This window comes from Papilio polytes, unplaced genomic scaffold, assembly GCF_000836215.1.
Source record: "Papilio polytes unplaced genomic scaffold, Ppol_1.0 DF824303.1, whole genome shotgun sequence".
NCBI classification, from domain to species: domain Eukaryota; kingdom Metazoa; phylum Arthropoda; class Insecta; order Lepidoptera; family Papilionidae; genus Papilio; species Papilio polytes.
Genome location: NW_013524901.1, coordinates 3,258,282 through 3,281,829, shown reverse-complemented (window position 1 = coordinate 3,281,829; position 23,548 = coordinate 3,258,282). Strand labels below are relative to the sequence as shown.

General features: G+C 31.2%; 1 protein-coding gene across 2 annotated transcripts in view; it reads left to right on the top strand.

Annotated features, from left to right (window-relative positions):
• Positions 1–11,385: 11,385 nt before the first annotated feature.
• The window catches only part of LOC106101692 (elongation of very long chain fatty acids protein AAEL008004), a 28,664-nt gene continuing 16,501 nt past the window's right edge, over positions 11,386–23,548 (top strand). The window contains exon 1 of one of the 2 annotated variants that reach the window (XM_013281004.1): positions 11,386–11,707. The gene's annotated coding sequence lies outside the window, so the exon portion shown is untranslated. Of the gene's footprint in view, positions 11,708–14,620; positions 14,771–23,548 lie in introns of those variants that run through there. The other variant, XM_013281012.1, reaches the window with a different exon arrangement.

Below are 23,548 nucleotides of genomic sequence, written 5' to 3'. Positions count from 1 at the left end.
CGTAGGACTGGTAATGTGCGCGCGCGCAACTATACCCGGCTATATATCATTACCATCTGTGACGTCATAAACACGATAAGGGCTACGCAGCATCGCATTGATTGTCATAAAAACGTGTCCTATCAAAATCGCTCTTATAAATACTTTCGAAACTGTCGCCCTTTAAAAATATCGACAAATGTATAAGGTTAAAAATGTTTTTGTATGTTCAAAGTGCGGAGATTCGCGGCACAGATTCTCAGTGCAAGAATTAAAATCACACTTTTTAAGAAAGAACCATCAACCATTGAAAGAATTTAAAAATATAGTTAATTTTGATGCAGTAAGGAGTTTTAAGGTACTATATTGCTTACATTTTGCAATTTTTTGAGTGTTTTTTAGCTATCGTGTCTGCAAAAAGGATACAAATCTGAATAAGAAATTTAATAAAAAATAATTTTTATAAACAACTAATTGTATGTATCATGTAAATTAAACGATAAATTACATTAGATGGTCAAAGGTTAAGCGTCGCAAAAACAGAGTTACCTTTGCACACTACTCCTCTAATGGGAATGGAAAATGCCATATCTAATTGCATATTAAAGAAAGTGCAAGACATTTAAAAGTAAAAATTAAGAACTCCTTTTCATCAGATTGAGGATCTCGATGAAGTAAGTTCGGGTAAGTCGCATTTAGTACATTACTGAACAAATAACAAATTTCGATAACAGCTTCTGTACAATAATCCTAATAAAGAACGTTGCTGCGAGGAAGATTTTTTTTTTCACTGGAACGACTGGCCTGAGTACGGAACGTCAAATTTTCAGACTCTTAATATCACGAATGACTACCTGTTTCTCGCGACTTTGTCGGCGTGGAATTAGAAAAAAAACACTAAAAACCGTGGCTTTTGCTAGTCACGGATAAATTACCTTTCTAACGGTAAAATAATTTTTAAAATCGGCCCAGTTGTTTTTGAGTTACTTCAACAAATACAAAAAATACAAATCTTTCCTCTTTATAATATTAGTATAGATATGGATTACCACTTGTCCTGACCAAATGACAAAAAAAAATAATAGCTACTGCATAGACCGGGTTTAATTAAGACATTCTTTTGAACCAGAACAAATTAAGTACAGACTATAGTTTTTTACTGCTTCACAGTTGGAGCCATACCTTGTTTTGATTCGCATTAAGAAGGTTCTCGATTCATGGTGCCATAGATCAATTACGTCGAAAGACTACTCTAGAAAAACTTAAATACATTAATAAACGCCGACATCATCGAGTGTTTGTATTATAGTTATCAATTATACTAACGATCTACATGACTTGTGTACGCAAATATTTCCATCATATAAGTGCAACGACATCTAATTGTTTTGAAAGGACATACGATTATTTTTCAATTGCAAATGTCAAAATTGCCGTATCCTTAAAAACCTCGCTTTCTTAATGTTGTCAGCTTGTAATATATGGTCTCTTTCCCCGATGAAAATTTATTTACCCCCAAGTTTAATAGCGTGAAAATATATAACCTAAATCGAGTCGTAAGTGTAGGGATTTTTACTAAAGAAAGAATTATTAAAAAATATGCTGTGATTGCTGACATTTTACACCACGAAGTAGTGTGTATTTACGCTTTATTATATTAGTCTTCTATACTATTATAGTAAAGCGTAAACGCACACTTCTTTGTTGCCTAAGATGTCAGCAATTACAGCACATTTTTGAATAATTTTTTTTAGTAAAAAGCCCTACACTTACGTCGCGCTTTAGGCTATATATTTTCTCGCCAATAAACTTAGGGGGATAATATTTTGGATTAAACTTCTAATGTTAACAATGAAATAAAATTTTCATAATTTCATGTGGATGAAGCCGCACGGGAACAACTAGTACTAATGAGAAAAGATTTATATTTTTGTATGTATTCGATTCACGTAAAAACTACTTTCCGATTTCAAAAATTCTTTCATCATTAGAAAGGTAATTTATCTGTAAGTAACATATGCTAAATGGTTAACATTTTTTTCTTTTTTAATTTCACGCTGGCGACGTCGAGCAACAGCTAGTAAAGAATATATAGAAAACCTTGTTTAGATATCTACAAACATATTCTTTTGTGAATTGTAAACACATTTATTAAGTGATTAAAAAATATATTAATCATAAAGACTTATATGAGTTTTTAACTGCCAATTGATCCCTATAACTGCTTAAACGCAATGGTTACACTCTCATAAAATAAGGAAATTAATTTACGGAAAATAGCAATTTATCCGGTATAATTACAAGTAATTGTGGTTAATAATTATACGTATGATATTCTTAGGTCATATAACTAAGTTGATTTACTAAATATAAAGTTACCGGTAACGTAAGGCCTTAAGGGCAATCCGAATACCGAACACAACACTATTTAGTATGCCATATGCATAAATTCTGAAATGTCTATATTTTAACTACATCTTTTCTTAACAGCTAGCGTAAGAAGACATGTAAAAAAACTAAACCTTGTTTCAATTGTATAAAGCTCAATTTTGTTTGCATTAAAATATGCTCTGCTCTACGCTTCATGTGAACTGAACCAAAATCAGATTAGTTTAATTTCCCCACGGACGAAGTCGCGAGCGATAGTTAGTTTGTATATCAAGTATAAAAACATCAGACAAAGATAAAATACCCCATTATAGGCAACTGTGATATAAATATTTAATATATTTCAATTGTTTTTTCATAGTGACCTAAGTAAGAATTGACTTTAATTATTTAATTATATAGAATAATTTACTTTAATTATTCCTACATTATTAAGATTCATAACTTTTGGCGCAACTTCGTTTATATCTTAATTTCAACTTCAGTTACATTTAAATATTTTGATAACATAATACAATTTATTTCGGAATACTATTATTGTTTTCGTCCACAAAAAAATTAATTGTTACTTTTTCGATTCCATGCACTTCACAGTAGCTCGGAATTATTTCAATTTACGAGAACAATTTTATTATTACATATAAAAATCATAAATTACATTGTTTTGACAAGTCACAACGGAAGCTGAATACTGGATAGTTGTAATAATTTAAAAGTTGTTAAACGTAGATGTATGTAGGGATGATGAAATCGTCAGCCGTAGTAAATGTAATTGTCTAAATAAGAGTATATTATATTCTACAATAACATTGAAATAACTACACCCTGAGGACGCTATTGAATTTTTATGGCTCAAAGATCTATTAAAAAAGAATTGGTAAATAATCCGCACTGTGCGCTAGAGTTAGGTTATAAAATGTTTTCGGTTTTAATAAAACTATTTGACATTGGTCTTATGATTTTTGACGTTCTCTTGCAAATTATGACGACGGGCGGATTCAGCTAGTTTAATTAACTACTATCTCTATAACAGTTTTAATTTATTGTTGCTAAATGATATCTATCAATATAATACATCGTTGCAGAAAAACGCACGAGATTTTATTGCACGATCATTTCGTTTCGCATTAATTTAGTTTTTTAGTAATGGCTTTGCAACTTTGAAAGAAACGGAATAAATTTGATTTAAATCTTAATATTATGAAGCAATGAATTTCATTAATTAAACACAATTAAGTATTCCGTAAATGTCATAAAATAAATGTAATAGCTTATATTTAACGCGAAGTTTCAAGATGACCTTTGTACCAACAACTCCAAGAAGAATGAAGAATTCGAGAAGTATTGAGAGTAATAATAGGACACTAGCTGTCGCGTACGACTCTGTCCGCGCGAGTTTTATAACAATACAAAACCATAAAAACTAGTTTAGTATACTAAACGCTGAATAAACCTCAATGGTATTAGTAGACTATATTTTAGATCTATGCCAAATTTTAACGACATTTGTTTATCCTTTCTGGACACAACACACACAAACATTTATCAATCCATCCATTCTGAAACAATACATACTGACACTCCAATTTTATTAGTATGTAGAGAAAGAATTATATCAAAGCAGAGCCTAAACTACTAGGCCTAAAGACTTAATATTTTGCACACCTATTTCTATTACTACGTAGGAAAACAAAAATACATGTTTGAACTACAATAATAAGGTAAGAACAATGCTATTAACAATGTTACTTCTAAAGCATATCTCGATTTGAATCATATATCGAGAGAACCTTACACGATTTGAATTACTGCCAAGGCTTTATAATATTGCAACGGCAACACACCGTATTTTTTTTTTGTAATTTTTTACAACACCACAGATAAATTAGTCGAATTTACTTCCGATCATCTGAAAAAAAAATAGATAAACTCACGATTTGAGTATCGTGTTATATTTGGATTGAAAACATTCCGATTAAATAATAATAGCAATGCCAATGACGTAATAAACATCCTCCTTGTTTTAAAAAGTGGTAAATTGACTTATAAAATAAAAGTTGTGTACGTACTTACTGTACTATTTAACTATAATATTAGCAAGATACTGACAGCCTTACCTATTGTCAATATGGTTCAAAGAGTTTTATATTTTCGTTTATTGATTGAATCGGTCGGTTTTACTTTAGATAAAAACAGTCGTAATAAAATAATACACCATAGAAGTCAATCACCCGGTGATAACTGGTATCATTTAACCAAGATTCCAAAGAGTTAGAGAGTTCTTTAAAACGAAAAAGAAAAAAATAATTCATTAGTAATCCTTGGTATAAAATTCGGTGCATTGGCCCATCGGATCCGCCTTCCTTGTGTATTTTATACAGCAAAAAAGGTACAGAATTCGGTACGTTTTAAAATGCGAATGAAAGTATGAACCCGCTTTATACTGTGACGTAATTACGCTGAAATTGTAAAAAAAAAACTGTAGAGACGGAACAGATATTTCATATTTTAAATCTCAATCTAAGATATAAAATAATATTTTTTGTTGAAATCTGTAATGCTTTTCGACAGAATGAGGTCATTGACGCGAACAATCTTATTTTAAATTTATAGTATTCGATATTCGTATTAGATAGATATGTCTCATTAGATTATTAAATTAAGTATAAATGATCTGGATATATTTCCTTATCAGCAGTAAGTTCACCAAAGACAGTAAAATTTTAAATAGGGCCCCGAGAAAAACATTTTGGAATCTCTACTTAAGACTATATCAAAAGTCTTCATTTTAATTTTAGCACATTTAAAAAAACAATTTCATTTTTCAAATGATTAGTTTATTTAATGTACAGGATGTTTAGCTTGTTTTTTGTTTTCATATATTTTAAAAGGCAACAATCGAGAGCGATATGCTCTGTTAGAGAAAAATGATAAGCCACGTTGTGATGGACGTGAATTGTAGATTGCAGTTATCATTATGAGATTAAGAAACTTAGCTCTTATCGCCACGTACTGGTTACAGCATCTTTAATCGCCAAAATCTTTGAATGTGAATTAATAAAGATTATAAAACAAAAGTGCCTGTTATTTATCAGATCTACATTTTCACTATTATGAATAAAGAGTTGTATGTAAGTAATAAATTGAAAGAATACGTAATCGATTTCGAAAACCGTCAAAAATTAAATTATCCTTGAATAACATATCCTATATGATATTGTTAAAAATAAATATCCGTGAAAAGCCAGGACAGACCGCTTCCTAAATATATAACACCTTAAAAGTGTGTTTTTAAACTACCAAGACACAAATAGAATACTCCAGAAATCTAACTAATATTATAAATGCGAAAGTTTAGATGGATGGATGTTTGTTAGAGTTTGTACCCTAAACGTCTGAACGGATCAGGATGATATTTGGCATAGATGTAGAGCAGAGTCTAGAAGAACACATAGGCTACTTACTTTTGTTTTTTTTTAATATCACGCGGGCGGAGTCGCGGGAGAAAGCTAGTTTCTTATAAAAATATAACGCCATTAAAGTTATCAAAATATTTAACTAGATATGTAGTCATCAGCCAATAATGCGGTAAAGATAAATAAATAACTTAAATATTTGCCACAATCAATGTCAAATATAAAATATCCGGATCAATGTTAAAGATATTTTTATTTTGATGCCTTTCACATGTAACTGGTTACCGTAAGCTGAAACACGTGGACATATAGGTATCTCTGTATTTTTCAAATAGAATGAGAGGGACAAAGCATTTATACACAGTTTAGTAGTGGTAAGGCTATTAGTGTTGTTTATAGCAAGATAATGTAGCATTAGATCGAAAGGTCGATGACTTGTCAACATCAGTTATAACAAAGATTCATTTTGGTCATACCCCTTTTCTTGTAAGGAAAGGATGGGAATGTAAGGTGCAAAACAATACGATAGAATAGTATGCAGGAGAGATATCCGCCCCCCTCCTCTGTCGTTTAAAGGCAGGCAACGCATCTGTAAATGCTGATGTATATGGGCAGCGGTCACTTTACTATTTTGGCGTAATTTGGTGGATGCTTGCTCGTTTCCACCTTATGCAATATAAAAACAAAAAGGGACGGACGAAATAACCACACAACGTTAATTCACTATTGTTATTAATAAGAGTATACTTCAGTCAAAGTAAATACCAACCAAGCAATAAAGTAAAACTTGTTATTGTAAACCAATTGGTTACCTCTAGTTGAGACGATAATTGACTTTGGGAATGAAATTTTGTTGTTAGCTCCAAAGGGATTTCCGTTCCTTGCAAGGACTTGATTACAACTTTTCCTTCTTCCGCAATTTATAAGAAGAAATTTTTCTTTATAATACCCATTGATTTTTAACCTACTACAATTAATAAATACAAAAGCTATTTAAACATGCCAACTATAAAAATTAAATCTGCGGTAATAATAAAATCAGTGTTTCGATGGTTCTTCTCTAATAATTTACTAAGAATAAACAATTAAATTGTTTCTACTTAAATTAAATAAAACCACTTACGTTAATCTATACTATTATAATAAAGCGTAAACACATACTTCTTTGTTGCCTAAGATGTCAGCAATTACAACATATTTTTGAATAATTATTTTTTTAATGAAAAGCCCTATACTTGCGTCACGCTTTACGCATAATATTTTCACGCTATTAAACTTAAGGGGTAAATATTTTGGATAAAAACCCTAATGTGGGAAAGAGACCATAAGTTGTTGGAAGCAAGATTGCCAAGGTTTGACATCTTATCATGTTATTTTGACATTTGAAATTTATAATTTGACAAATGTGAACATTAAAATGTTATTTTTATAATTTTATGCGGATGAAGTCGCACGGGAACAGCTAGTTAGATAATAAAATCAGACGAGCAAAAAAATAGAATATTCTACGTTTTTAAATTTAACATTTTAAACCTTTAATTTAATTTTGACTGATATTTCTATATCAGGTTAGCTAGTTATAATTAGAAGTGAAGCTATGTTTTGTATGTTAACCGTAAATTTTTTAAATATAACACGCGAAGTATTTCCGCGGAAAATTTTAAGAACCGGTTAACTCACAATATCGTTCTATTAAAATTGATCGCCTTAATATGTTTTTATATACAACATCGATCATATTACGTTCGAATTAAATAATTGTGTTATGTAAACCTTACTAATATCAGTTCTTACTAAGTTAAGATGGATAGATGGACGGATACGTTAGCGTAGTATGGACATATGCGACGAGACGATGGGGACATAAACCAGAAAGTGTTAAGAATGAATGTGGATGGGACAAAGAAAGAGGAAGACCTAAGAAAGTATGGATGGATTGTGTGAAAGGGGAGTGGATTCAGATATGACTGCTGATAGAGATGTATGGAAGAGCAGCACATACTGTGCCGACCCTTTTGCACCCCGAGGCAAGTTGATGATGATGATAGAAAGATGGACAGATGTTTGTTAGAAAATATTTCCAGAACAACTAAACTGATTTCTATGATATTTAGCCCACATATAGTACATAGTTTGAAAAATTAAACAATCTACTTATTGATTGTTTTTTCATTTACGCGCTAACGAAATCGCGGACAAAATCTAAAATTGTAGTAAAAATGCGAGTATTTGGGTGGATGATTGGGAATACCACGTAACACAAACACAGATAAACGTATCGGATATTTGCACAGAGCTTAATTACTGTCTTGATATATTTACTTGATACGTAAAAATTTTGATTTTAATAGCATACGGATGAAGTCGCGGGTAAAGCTAGTATAAACTAAGATGGTATATTTGATCATTAATTACTGGTTTAAATCCTACTTTTAATACATTTGTCGTAATCGGAAGAAAAAATTAATTTTCATAATTAGAACACGAGCGCTGCCGAGCGACTTTCGAGAGAACTTCAATCATTCTGAAAATGCGTATTCGTTGCGAGAACATTGTTTATATTATACTAGTTTTGTAAATCGATGCTATCTGATAGAGAGGTGTGAGTGTCCTTAAAACCAACATTACCCATGAACGCCCACACATGGTCCCGAATAGTCGTAATTCTGATATCGTGCTACCTCCAGCCGATATATTCATAACCAACCCTAACGATAATGTTTTAAGTATTGATAAATACTAACTTAAGCAATAGAGATTCTATATTACATTGAGAAATTGAAAAATAAAGGGATAAACAAAAATATAACAAAGGTCTGCTGTTATAGGAAAGCATCTACATAAGGAAGTAATAATACGGGAAAAGAACGAAAATGATTAAATATCTAAATGCATGAATGTTTTTTGAAGATCCAAAGTCATACAGTAAGGTTTTGATGCAGAAAAAATCAAGGAAATTATTAAAAGGATTAACTCTTATTTATGAGGTCTTTACTGTGACTTTTTGTATCTTGATGTTTTTGTATATACATTTAATTGAAATTGTAAAATATTTTTGGCATTCGCTCGAAATCATTTTCTTTGCATGTTTTTTTGTTATGTAATTTCCTTATTGTTTTTTACAAGAATCAATAAAATTGATGCGATGATGAATCTCACAATTTTCTGTTAGATATCAGAGGTATAAGATTCTTTTTGAATACCAATTGACCTCCTTGATATTTTGACCCCTGGACTACGTACTTACGGTTCGTTTGGACTAATGCTTATAAATTAGGCGTTTTTTTATCCTTTTGTCCTTTAGGACCTAGAACACTAGGCATGTCCTATAGGTTCTTAAATGTTATAGTTATTTCAAAAACAATAGATATAATATAGCAATACTAAATAAATTTTAGGATTATAATGTTGCAAATAATTTTTCGTTATTATATGTCACAAGTTGCATAAAAATACATAATAATTACGGTATTACGTTATTTAATATAAGGTGTAAAAACTTTACTGCATAAGATACTCATAAAAATCTCTTAAAATTGGAAAAACCAATCGATGTACGATTCACATTAGCATGTTTTTAACACTGTAAAGTATTCTTTCAACGCCCGTTAAACACAGCCGCGAATGGGAAATGACTGTGCACATCACGGATTATTCCCAACCGTCACCCCGCTCTGTCCCCACGTGAGAATAATAGGTTTCATCTGTCCCACCTTTTAGTCACACTATCACTAATAAGTTCCAACCGTCCCCTCGTTGCAAAAGCTAGGACAGATGAAGTTTTATTCTCACCTGTATCCACGTGGGGACAGAGCGGGGTGACGGTTGAGAATAATCCGAGATCACCTGGGGACACGAAATAGAGCACTGATATAACACCAAAACTCCCGGAGCTCCGCCTGTCGCACTAGACACTCCAAGGGGGTGAAACAGATAAAAGTTAACTATTCCTAATAGTGGGCAGTGTACCTATATTAAGATTGACCCTCTTGAAACCAAAAAGGGTACTCCAATTTACGGTTCTTTATGAAGCGTGCCTAACTCTTCCTTAAAGGCTTCCTCTGGTGTTGTCTATTTGCGTCATGCATCATAGTATGCCTATCTCTCGTATGCCCGATATTTTTATAATTAAAGATGTTATACTTTTTTATTGTTTCTTTTTTGTTTATCGAGCGATGGGCATGTTGCTCCGACTTGTAAGTGCTAAAGATCATATTGTATCGAGGAATTTAAGTACTTGTCACGATTAGTATCGAATTTAATCGTGTTAAGCAATTTTGTTGTAAAAGATAAAATAAGGTCTTTATAGAGATCTTGTTGTTGTTTGTTGCTTTTGTTCACTTAGATGTCCGGTTTATAAATGTTTAGTTTCAAATTGCAGTTTTTATAAGAATGACAAAAGTTCTTTAAGACCAAAGAGCAATGCATATTTTTTTGAATTTATACTTATGGTTAAAAATTCAGATGAGTGGAAAATAATAAGATAACTCGCGTCATAAGATAACAAAGTTTTGGGCAATAAGTAATTCGGTTCATCTTTCTTTTATTTATATAAGTGTCAAGCAACTAGCATACAGCAAGTTATAAAAATATTAAAATGATTATCTGGTTTTCATTTTCATTAATATTCACTGGAAATATGCATCACACTTAAAACAATATAATAAATTTCTACAGCATAGGTAGTAGATGAATAAGATGTTATTAGATTTACTTCTAAATATTATTAAAGTGAAACTAGTATGCAATAACAAATAACAATACTTCACTACAAACAGGTCACAATAGATTCTGTGTTGTTTTGTTAAATAATAATTGCTTAAAAATATCTTACGTACGACCTTATTGAGATAAATTAATAAAAGGATTATTTCAAATCTTGTTTGGTTGTTTTGAATTAACAGACATGTTTTAGTCTGGTTTTTTTTGTGGAAAATAACCTAATGAATGTTTGCGAATTCATTTTCTTACTAGCCGTTTAGTTTTTGCATGATCCAGTTTTATAATGATATTTGAAATTAGAACTTACCTGTAGCTTTTTGAAATGATGGCGCTACTTTGTATGTGTGTGACTATGTTTTCTCGTCATCAATCATATAGTACAAACATTTCCTAATTGATAGTGGTTCTAGCCATTGTATTTAATAAATATAAGCGATTGTTTGCTCCAGATGCTACCCTAAACCCTAGCCATGAGGTTATCCCAGACCTGAACCTGACAAACACAATCCTCAAGCACGGACAACCATTCTCAAAATTAACGTTAACAGTGACATCTCTCGGTATATTTTACCAACACGTTCTATTTATGTTCGCAGTTAAGTACTAGTAGCGCCATCTAGTGTTCAATAGAAACACTTTTTTTTAAGAAAAAGCTATTAGACGCCAGATGGCGTATTTCCAAAGGATTTGATTCATCATATTTTGGTTTTTAATAAAAATTACGCTTTTACATGTTTTTATATCTCTATGAGTGCGGTAAACGCTTTAGATTAATCTGATAAATTGTTTTAATTAAATACAATATAAAAGTAAGTGCCCTACTTTGTCGTACTTAATGACGTAACAGCAAATGTCAAACCATTCTTAATTCTTATTTAATCTGTGTGATCCAACTGAAACGGGAGTGGGTCACGGAGTAGTATGTTGTTAGTGAAACAGTATTTCTTATAGTTAAAGAATATGAATTGTAAAATATTATTATGGAGCTAGATATGTAAATTACATTAAATCATAAGTTTTAAGAAAAAAGCTCGGTAAGAGCTATTATTATAACCTAAATTAGTCAACCAGTGTAGATAAATGAAGAGGTGACAAACGCCTCTGATATTGCATTGAATCATAGTTAGTTTGAATGCCATTACCAGTACTACACGCTTTTCATCTTGCAATATATTTTTCGTGGTGATATCAAGAGTTTGAGGGTGAGTAAATTAAATAGCTCCTATATTCGTGCAACGCCCACTGGTAGCTATGCCGCTACGCTCAGTAAAAAATGTAGAAAGTATCGTGAATAATTTTCACGTGCGGTTTGCGTTTCTTGCAGTTTCTTTTTGATTTAAAATTAAAAGGTAAAACATAATTTGGCAATTAAAAAAAGTAAAAGCTATTGCAACTATTTAAAATGCATTTTTCCATTTGTTAATGTCTAAATGTTAAATATTTATTGTCTGATTTTCCTTTTATAAGTAAACAGTGAAATTCTTTAAGAACTTTGTCATTGTTTCAGATTTCAATTGTTTTAATATTCGAAATATTAAATGTATAGTAGTTTTTGTCTAAATAAGGATGTTTTGTTTGACATCGCATTAGTAATGGATTTTAAAAATGGGGCATGAATTTTTTCGATTTTACTCTCATAGGAGTCAAAAATTAAAAATTTTAGTGACATTACATTTCTTTTAACTCTCATCTTTGTATTTATTCTGGATTCTGGATCCATAAGGTGATCAATATAAAACATTGTATATTTCATTAATTCTGTCAAATTCAAATTATTGATGATATCCAGAATAAATACAAAGATGAGAGTTAAAAGAAATGTACTGCTAATATGGTGCATAATAATGGGTATTAATTTTTATTATTATTGTTGTTGATTATTTATTTATTTATTTTCATGGAAGACCAACAGCTATTACAACAAAGTAGGAGTGGTAGTTAAAGTGTATAGCTAATAACAGGTCTCCACTAATAGAAGTATTTTACAAAAATTTTAATGTGCGGATAAACAGTAGAAAACCAAAAAGTTAAACAATACAAAAAATACAAAGTACAAAATACAAAACGAAAAAAAAAACGAATTGTTTGTTATCACCATAATCACTATTAGAACTGTCTCAAACTAAATTTGTATTGTAAATTATAAATATAGATAAAAAAAAATCAAAATTTTAATTATATTCAATTAATTCCAAGTTCAACCAATGTTCCATATTTCATTTTTGATATGCAAGTATGTTCCTTCACTATGCTAGCCATCTATAAAGTACTTTGCATTTGACTTCATATATTTAATTGAATAAACAAACTATAATTTGTTTTCATATTTGCCAGTTATCTACAATAGATAAGGTTTTATTAACAATTGCTTACTATTTTTCAAAGACTAAAGATGTAATAGGAATTATGTTAAAAACTTAGTGGCTATGCTTTATCTATGCAAAGTACAATTAATAGTAATTTTTACATATTTTTTATTTCAAATGACTATACATTATTACACATGTATTTGACTTAAACCATTCGCTAATGGAAATGTAGAATAAACCATAGATATAAAAAAGTTCTTAAAGCAAGAGCTGTTAAAAATATAAAAAAGTGTTTTTCTTAACATAAAATTTAGGAGTACTAGGAATAAAGAGAATTAAATATTAATAGCTTATATCATAAATAAATTTAATAATAAAATTAAAACTAGTTCTTAAAAAAAATTAGAAGTGTAACATTTTTACATATGTATTTGTTTTGTTTATTGATATCCAAATACCCACATGTGACATCCACTACCTCTTACTAAATTATCCTTATAAAAATGGTAGGCCTCTGGTATGTTCATCATACATATTATAGTTACTTTTATTACATTGAACTATTGTGAAGACCGAAGTATGGATGGATTGTGTGAAAGAGGATATGCTTAATAAGGGAGTGGATTCAGATATGGCTGATAGAAACGTATGAAAGAGCAGCACATACTGTGCTGGCCCTTTAAAGGGACAAGAACAAGTTCTCATCACTAACTTGTTTTGATGAAAATGTATGATATAAGCTATAAATTATTTTAACTCTCTTTATTCCTATTACTCCTAAATTTTTGGTTAAGAAAAACAAGCGCAAAACTCCAGGTAAAAACTAGTATAACATAAAATGCGTCGTGATTGTTATATTACCTTTTCGATGGTCATGAAAATAGAAAAATATGACCTTCGTATAGTTAGACAGGTAGACACGACAAATATAAATCATTGCCAATATACTTGATGTCAAAGTTTTTGCTGTATTTAAACGCTTAATTCGATATTTTTGACAGAATTAAATTTATGTTTACTTCGTGAAAATTTTTGAAAAATTAAGAAGTTTCTCTGATTTATAAAGTGTAGATATCCATTACTTAATTTTATTTGCCATTCAATGTACCCAATATATATTTTAAAATGCTATTTCCTTTTATATAACTTAACACTTGAGTGAAAAAAATATTTTGTTTAAATTGAGAGATTAAGACTGAAGAAGGTATGGGTAGACTAGCTTCCGCCCGCGACTCCACAGCGTGGAGTAAAAAAAAAACAAAACTTAGTAGCCTATGTGTTCTTCCAGATTATCCTCTATGTCTATGCCAAATTTCATCACAATCCATTTAGCCGTTTCGGCTACAAACCCTAACATCCATCCATCAAAACTTTTGCATCTATAATATTAGTATGAAATGATTATGTAAAAGAGGATATGCTTAAGAAAGGAGTGGATTCAGATATGACAGCTGATAGAAATGTATGAAATAGCAGCACATACTGTACTGACCCTCCGTAAGGGATAAGGGAAAGATGATGTCGATGCAGTTATTTTTTATGGTTTGCGCCATGCCGCCCTCTTGTAATCCGAACATGTGGGAACAAGGATTTTATCGTTTTGCAGTTTAATAGGTTTGTAACAAATGTCTCGTTCTGTGGATAGTGTGAATCAAAGGGTTAAATGGAATAGAGATGGTCTGAAAGGATATGATTAATTAATTATTCGCGATGTTCGGGTTTGGCGGTCAGGTGTGACGAGTGGTGACGTATGCGTGACGCAGGTGAGCGTGCTCGCAGTCGGTATCGCCGCGGCCGCGTTACTCGCAGTCACTGTCCGTCGCGCGCTCGACGGACGCTAACACTTGCGCGTGCGCATCGCTCTCTACAATTCGAAACGATTTAATTATCAACTGGTCACTTCCCTACACGCGTTCGAAATAGGGTTGTCACATTTCTGCATCCTTTGCATAAATTGTAAGTATATTTTTTATTTTTTCTTCATAATTTAATGGGTGCCAGATGTGTAATTTTTTTAAGGGTCTTAACTTTGTGTAAGATATACCTATATTGATCAATACTTAAAAGAGAAAATCATAACACGTGCTTTAATCAAGTTTTATATGTCCCTATGCTTTCTTGATTTTAGAATTATAGCACGTAAAATTACGATGAAAATAAACAAGTGCAATAAGCAGTGGTAGAACATTGTAACGAGTACAATTGAAATAAAACCAGAAAAAATAGTATGAACGAATTGCTTACATTAAAAAGATATATTTATTATTCATGATATAACAAAGAATGTAAACCATTTTATAACAAAAGTTCTAAAAATTATGTCCTTTATCATCAAAACTAAAAAAAATAACGATAATATGAAATTATTGATAGTGTTGATTGAAACGAAAAAGTAGTTAAAAAGTCTTCTTTTTTGTCTTTATTTGGGAGGGGGGATTTTTATCTTTAAAAAGATAATCCAATCCCATAGTGATTTAAAAGTTTGTCAGAAAGGTGGTCGAAAGATCCCATAATATTTTTGTTTCGTGTTTCATTCAATTGATAATTTCATAAGATGTTGACCGGCTTCGACCAATGTTACAAAATTGTTGCATTTTATTTTATACGTTAATGTTTTGCGTTATAATTTGCACACAATAGTTGTTTTTAGAAAGTCTATTGTTAACTAAAAATTATTAAAACATTGTTACTGAATATAGTTTTCAATGTAAGTTCGTAATTTACTTTTAGTTTCGTATAGACATTAATAATGCGTCATTAAGTTCAGTGCACTTGATTACTGTGTATTGAAAGATTTCAACATTGATTTTCATCTTCAACTTCTGGCAGTTTCGGAAAGCCTAAAAATATATATCGTTGAACCAATCATCGAGACGCGTTTCTTCGAAATTCGTAACGTGATTAAATCAGAGTTAAAATGAAACGTCGCTAGTACTATAAAAATTTAATTGTATTTTATTTTGTTAATGAAAATTAAAATATAATACCTATAAATAGGCAGTCATCTTTAACATATTCTGACATTTGTATAACACGACTAACATGTTTTGGTAGTGCATTTATTTTAAGGTAATTCGTTTACTGCCCATCACGTAATCAACTCTATAAAAACAATTAGTTGTGAACTGTGTGCTGTTGCGTGATCTATGCTATTATCAACTTTATTTTTTAGTGAAATAAAAAATGTAATGTTTACCGCGGATACTGTTTTTTGCCATATATTTGTCACGTTATTTTATCGTTATATCTACGTCTGTTAAAAAAACCGGTCGGAACTAACCGGTACTTTGTACGTAGGTTTGAAGGAAGAATCAGTTTTGCCTATTGCTTAAATTTTTAAAACCGGCTTTGTAGTTTGACGTAAACCAATATTAACATTCTTCATAATTTCCTGTAGCTAATATATTATGATATATCGTTTTTATAACCAATTAAAAAAAAGCCTCGTTATTTTAATTTTGAGGAAGGAGATCTAATATACTGCGATATCAAAACCCGTTTAGTGTTCTCTAATAGATCCGCTTAGTGTAGATATGACGCGAGAAATCTACACAAAGCCTCTTAAAGCCTTCTCACACCGGATTATTCCCGACCGTCAGCCCGCTCTATCTCCACGTGGGAACAGATGAGAATAAAATATTTCATGTGTCCCACATTTTAGTTCCACTATCACCAATAAGGTGACAGATGAAACCGTTAAATAAAATAAGTTCTAACCCTCCATCCGTCGCAAATGGTGGGACGGAGGAAACTTTTTATTCTCAGCTGTTCCCACGTGGGGACAGACCGAGGTGACGGTTGGAAATCCTTCACACCTTTAGTTTTATGTTTGATGGTGTGTATCAGGCTTAACTATTAAATATCTGTTTGTGGAGAGTAGTAATCTTTTTTAACGTTTACGCCATACATTAAATATGATTTCAATTGATTCATTTAATTTTATAACTTCTCTCTTCTTCTGTAACTTCCTTTTTCTATTCTTTTTTTTTACAGCGATCCTATTAAACGTAGTGCGTCATAATTATAACATCTCGTTTATTCAAATGACATAGTTAATATGGTAAAATATGTCGACTTGTTACAATGATTGTAGATTGCTAGGATTTTTTACAATTCCTTAGTTAAATAGGACATCAATCATATCAATTATACCTTAACAAGGAAAACATGAAGTCAAATGTATTCATCATACTTCATACTAATATTATAAATGCGAAAGTTTAGATGGATGGATGGATGTTTGTTGTGTAGAGTTTGTAGCCTAAACGGCTGAACGGATTTCGATGAAATTTGGTATGGATGTAGAGGATAGTCTGGAAGAACACATAGGCTCTCTTCTTCTGGCATATTTGTTTTTTTAATCCACGCGGACGGAGTCTCGGGCGAAAGCTAGTTATTTATGATAATCAATGTTAAGTAATTAATTGAATGTCTTTTTCATCAGTTTCAATTTAGTAATTTTATTTTTACAATGCCTTCATAACTTGCTGTTAACATAAATTGTAAAAAAATCCGTCTTATGTACAAACGCGCAAACATCTGAACAGTGTTTTTATACATAGAAGGTAATTACTATACTATTTGTTGATTTTATCTCAAATATATCAAGGTAAACATGGCTATTTTGTGAGAGCACGATATTTAATTATCAGTTTAGAAGGGACTTGTTTTTTTACTAACAAAATATATTAGTAAAAAAAAAACAAATGTTTTTTATACTAACAACTTTTGTTTTCCTTTAGTCTTAGTCCCATATCAAACTGAATAAAATTGCATTCATTCTGTTAATCGATAAAAGTTCTGATCTATATAATATATAATCTATACTAATATTATATTATATAAAGTAGATAGATATGATCTTGCTTGCATTGTTCAAGCTCCTAGACTATTGAACCGATTTGAAGTTCTTTCATTGTTGGGAATTTAAACTATCCCCGGGAGACATAGGATATATTTAATTCTGCTCAAAGTCGCGAGCAAAATATCATAAATTTTGTTAATAAATTAAAGCAGGGCAGATATTTTACAAGGACGTAAATAAATTGGAATTAATATTATTAAAATGGTATTTTTACTTTTTTCTGTAATTTTGTGCTCGGATGATATTGTATTTGTAAATACTGGTGGCCACGATACAGGCATTGCCTAGTGTGGCCATCACCAGAATAACTTTCATTGTATATTATTAAAGGCCATAACAACGAAGTCAGCACTGATGAGCCTACGTTTGAATGTCCTAGCTTATTTCGCTCTCGAAACTATTTTATTGGTAAACAAACGTTATTTAATAGTAGTCAAAGCCATCTTTATCACAGAATAAACTGTTTATCTTTTTGTTTATGATATGTTTTAAACGGTGTGGTTTTTTATCTAAAAATATATGTGAAAAAATTTGTATAATCGTAACAACGAGTTATTGAGGAAACTATTTTAAACATAAGTTGCTAACGAAACTCGTTTTTACAAAAGTATTGAAGTATTTTTTTGTTAAAACTACGTTGTAAAATTAGTAATAAAATACGAAGTCTAGATGCTGCCACGTCTGAAATTCAAATTTTTAGACTCGAGATTCTTGGCCTTAAGTTCCTAAAGATTGTTTTATAATATCCAAATTATTTTTTTCTTGCTTTAAAGTTTGAACGGCAATTTATTACACAACAAAAAGTAACACAGCGATGATTACTTCTAAAAGATATAAATAATAATAAAAAAAAAACCTGTTTGTGCCATTTTGGCATAAATAATCTGCAGTGCCAATTAAAGTTTGCTGATCTTGGGACCATTTAAAGAAGTTTAAAATTTGTGTGAAAACAAGGTCTACAAGCCAATACTAAACTTTATATCCTTCACTTTCGAGAATCTTCTAAAAAGATCGGACTGTTCAAGTTCTCTTTAATCATGGGTTCACAAAAAAATTTCTGGCTTCAGGGAAGATATTTTGTTTTGTATAAGGAGACAAACGACTAGTGTGACCCTTAATGAAAATCCAATATTTTTTTCTATAGTGGCATTGAAAATCCAGATTAAATAGATATGTACATAAAAGTCGATAACGGAATTGGTCACCATGCCTTTATTAACAAGATCTCTGTTATTTTGCATGGTCATTTAGTTTCCTGTCATCGAGTTATAATCCTTGACTTCGAATCTGCCCTTGGTATTTTCAATTGCTAAACAAAAATCGTTTTTTGACTCTACGAAGATTAATAAATTGTGATTGACAGCTAAATGTATTTTTTTATTGACATAAAATCTGTTTTTGGAATAGTATATTTTAATATGTGTTTTTGTTTAGTTTACTCGGAACATCGGAAAGTAAACAGCACTAAACGCGAACTTTTTGTCTCGTGTTATTCTTTAAAACCATCGCTATTACGTAACATTTGTTTTTGTCTAGTAAATAATGCCAATCATGTGTTTAATTTCCGTGCATACACTCACGGCATTGCAGAAATTATTTTTTTTTTTATTCTATTGTTTCATTATAAGTATTGCAATGTAAATTAGGCTGGCCGTATGTAATTTCTTTCGATGCGCTCATCCATAATACTAGTCCACGATTGTGACGTATTTAAGTGAAATGCCTCTACGCATAGGGCCGCTACGAGTAAATTTTTTTATTCATTCAACACACAGTGCTTAAAATAAGTTAGTTGCATTTATGTTTATCAATATGAAATTTTAATTATAGATAATAAAAATAACTTAGATTATGTAAGGTATTTATAAAAAATAGAGAAAATTTCCGTTCACCTTACTCTATAATAAACCCTTAGTAATTACAATAAATTGTCTTATGTCGTTCTTTTGTTTATTTTAATCAAAAGAAATGAGTAAAAAGAACAATTGTTTTTCTATTCAATTTATCAGGTACTGCATTTTTACTTAACAATACTTTGATTTTTTACAAAATGTAAACAAAATTTTACATTCTAAGTTACCAAGAAATGTTTGTCATTTACCTAAACAAATTTTGACCTAATTCATCCTTCCTTCCAAGTAAACAGTTCAGTTCACACCACATATTAGTACGACAAATAAGCGTATTTGTTAGAAATAATAATAAATGGGATGCGTAATATTAACTACTAACTGTTGCGCGCGACTTAGTCCCCTTGAAATTAAAAATACATAGTTAAATAAAGTCTATGTTACTCACTGATAAAGTAGCTTTTTAATGGTGAAAGAATTTTTGAAATCGGCCAAGTAGTTTTCAAGATTTTTAAGATATAAAATATCCAAAAGTCCAAATCTTTCTATATAGATTTTCTGTAACTTAGCAGCCCTGGATGTAGAAGCTACAAAGTGCGCGTGCGCAACATAACGCAATGTTCTCAAACGTTCTATGGGATGGATGTCGGTGTCGGGTGGTGGATAGTGGGGTCGTGCCGGCTCTACTCTGTGGCAGTGGGTCAGTGGTTCCGCGGCCCGCTCTGGCGCAACGTCCTTACGTAAGCCGGAGTACGAGTGAAAGTTGCCACGACCCAACGACACTCGCACGGATCCCGTGAATTATAAACATTCCTCAGTACAATAGTGCACTCCTTTCCTCAATGGATGCATAAAATTTACCAGGTCCTTTTATAACAAACGAACTTTATATTGTAACTTAATATATAATTAAGTAACAACAACAAAAATAAACAATCTCTGTAGTTTGCATTTATTTTGTGAACTCCTTATTAAATAATTTTATAATTTTTATGTTAACTTAATTGGTTTGTCTATTCTTATTTGACATACATTTCGAGTGGGCTATGCAAATTACTTTTCTGAATTCTACCGAGATACAAGCCTTTAGTCGGAATATTTTAATTGATGCAAATTAGTATTTTGTGCATTGAGTAACAGTTTGCTCGTTACATAATGTGTCGGGTGTGTAACAGTTAAATAATTTTCAAGTGTAAGTGGGAGTTCGTGTCGCGAGGACCAGGTCAAGGTCTCGTATGACAACACTTGTGTAACACATACGTGCGTTGTCCTATCCCGTAGATTTCTACGCTTCCTATCAGCTATCCTGTTTTAGTACCCATTACTTAGGTATATAATTGTTGTATTTTGTAATAAATGCAAAGCGAATTACCTCCTTTTTCAATAATTTAATTAACATAAACATGATAAAATGGATTTAAAGATTTATTAGCAGCTAATATATAAGTTACAAACGATTTAACATTGCTTAGTTTTATATATGAAGTTAAACAAAAAGTTAAAAGGCTATAGAAGTGTTTCCGGTATGTGGTAAAGCTAATCGTTAAAAAGATAGTTATTTTTATTTTTAACATTTATTACTTCTAAACTTCGCGAATGTTCAATGGTAGTTTTCAGTTCAATGACATTAGTAATATTGCTTAGAAGTTACTTAATCGTCATGTAAACTCGGTGCTGCGTTTAAGTTACTCGCCTACAAAGTGCCCGTTAAGTTGCGGAAATTTTTGTATTGATAATTATTTAATAATAAACGTAGTTATTTCTGATAGCCTCGATGTCATCTGGTATGATAGAAGGTCGCTCGTAAGTCAGTTTTCATTGAAAAGGAACTCGGCCCAGCTGTAAATCGCAACCTTACCTTGACGTTGACTTCAATTATTAAGCACTTAAGACATTGCATATCGTAAATCCCTGCCTACCCGCAAACTCAGCCGCTATGATTGATTGCAACTAAGTGCCATTATTTATTCAATATAGTTATCTATTAGATATCTCGTTTTATCCGTTTTTTTACCCGACTGGTTTAGGAAGGTCGTGGTTTTCAATCACATGTATACAAATGTAGATTTGTGTTAACGTTTGTTCCATTGTGTTTTACTATAGATCACAATGGGCTAGACTGTAACAAGGACTTGAATATCGATATAAGTTAGTCTATAGGATCTGTCTGAGGATAAATAATAAACAATTGCTACATAATTTGTATGAAATCAAAGATACTGTGATATCATGAAAAAATACAAGTGAAATAAAATATCAATACAACGGTATTTCTTCGAACTCTCCTACATATTACGTTGTTTTGTTAGCTTTAACTAGAAATCATTCATAGTATATATGTACGTATCTAGTATCCGCTTTAAGATTGTACTGTTTTGTTTGAAATACGTGGAACGTGACAATAGCACGAAAGCATACCCAACGTGTGCTTAGAAGCAAAACGTGCCGTCGCCACTTCCGATGCGATTGTTAATTTGACACGACCGATGTCGATGACGTACTCGTATATACGAAATACCAATCCTCATACACTGAAAAAATACTAATTTATGGTGGAATGTAGCATGTTTTTAATTATCAAGTAATTTATTTGAAGAAATGATTTTGTCTACAATATTGTATCTATTATACATATATAAAACAAACTAACCGATGGACAATTCTGAAAATGTCTGTCTATTTTGCCTTCTAAATACAAACTTCGCTTGTCTAAAAGTTGTATAAAACATTATCTTAAGTTTCATGTTTTATGTATTTTTGATCTAGTAGACAAAAAAAATACAAGTTCCTGGTAATGTGTGAACAAGTTCCACCATTTCGTCCCCCTTTCTCTCAGCCATGTGTTGTGACGTAACGCTTGGAATTCTCTTTAATCACTCATTTCGTATGCGAAATCTGCAAACGTTCACGATTTTAAAGGACAGTGAGTGCTGCAACTTGCTTACATTGCTCCTACTTCCGCCATGCGGGCGCAGAACATGAATGTCTGTAACAGACGAAATACATTAAAAACCAGTTTAAACATGTTTACAAAAGAGTAGCAAGAAATATCGTTAAAATTAAAAAAATATATCGGGCCAGTAAAGTTAATACTGAAATAAGATTTTACTTTATATGTATAAAAATCTCGTGTCCATACCACACCACTCAAACTACGAAGATGATGCAATTACACATAATAATCGAGTTCAAGTTTTTTTATTGTAATATTTGATAGTGATACGCGTAAAGAGAGGGCACGGTACTAGTATGTAAGTTAAAAGGCTACATTTTCATTACATTAGTGAGCTTTGAAACTGCGTTAGTAACTCAGTTTGCATGTGATCTCGTAACAGACAGAGAATCAGGGTACACTAAAGTACAGATACATATCGATTGACATTTCCATACATCTATGTATTTTTCTCTTAATGTTTTATGCGCGGTTACGTTCTCTTTACATTAATATTGTCAACTGTGATCTCGATATGTTTCTTCTTTTGCGCAAATCTTATGTAACCATCATTAATAGTAGACCGATTTAACGATGTGGTCTAATGAAGTGTAGACATGTAACACATAACCCTTATGCTCCAGAAATAAATTCCCCAAAATATAGACAAATTCTTAAGTAAACACTGCAAAACTCTAATTGATCAGGACAACCTTGATATTGTGTGTCCAGGATATTTTTTATATGTTTATTTATTTCCATACAAGTATTTAAAACTATTCACAGGGTTGTAAACGAAAACGTCCTTTTAAACGTGTAATTAACTGTACCTTGAAAAGGTCATGCAAAAGAATTTAAGGGCATTATTAAAAGTTTTTGTTTTTATTTAATTATTCGTAATTGCGTTGCCCACTAAAATAACCAATTAATTTAACATCTTTAATTTTATTAGTAGTAGATTATTAATAACTAGCTGTTCCCGTGCGGCTTCATCCGCATGTTATTCATCATCATTAATAAAAATAAAAATCAATTATAAAAATTTTATTTTTTACAATTTTTAAATACCTTGACAATCTGACTTCCTT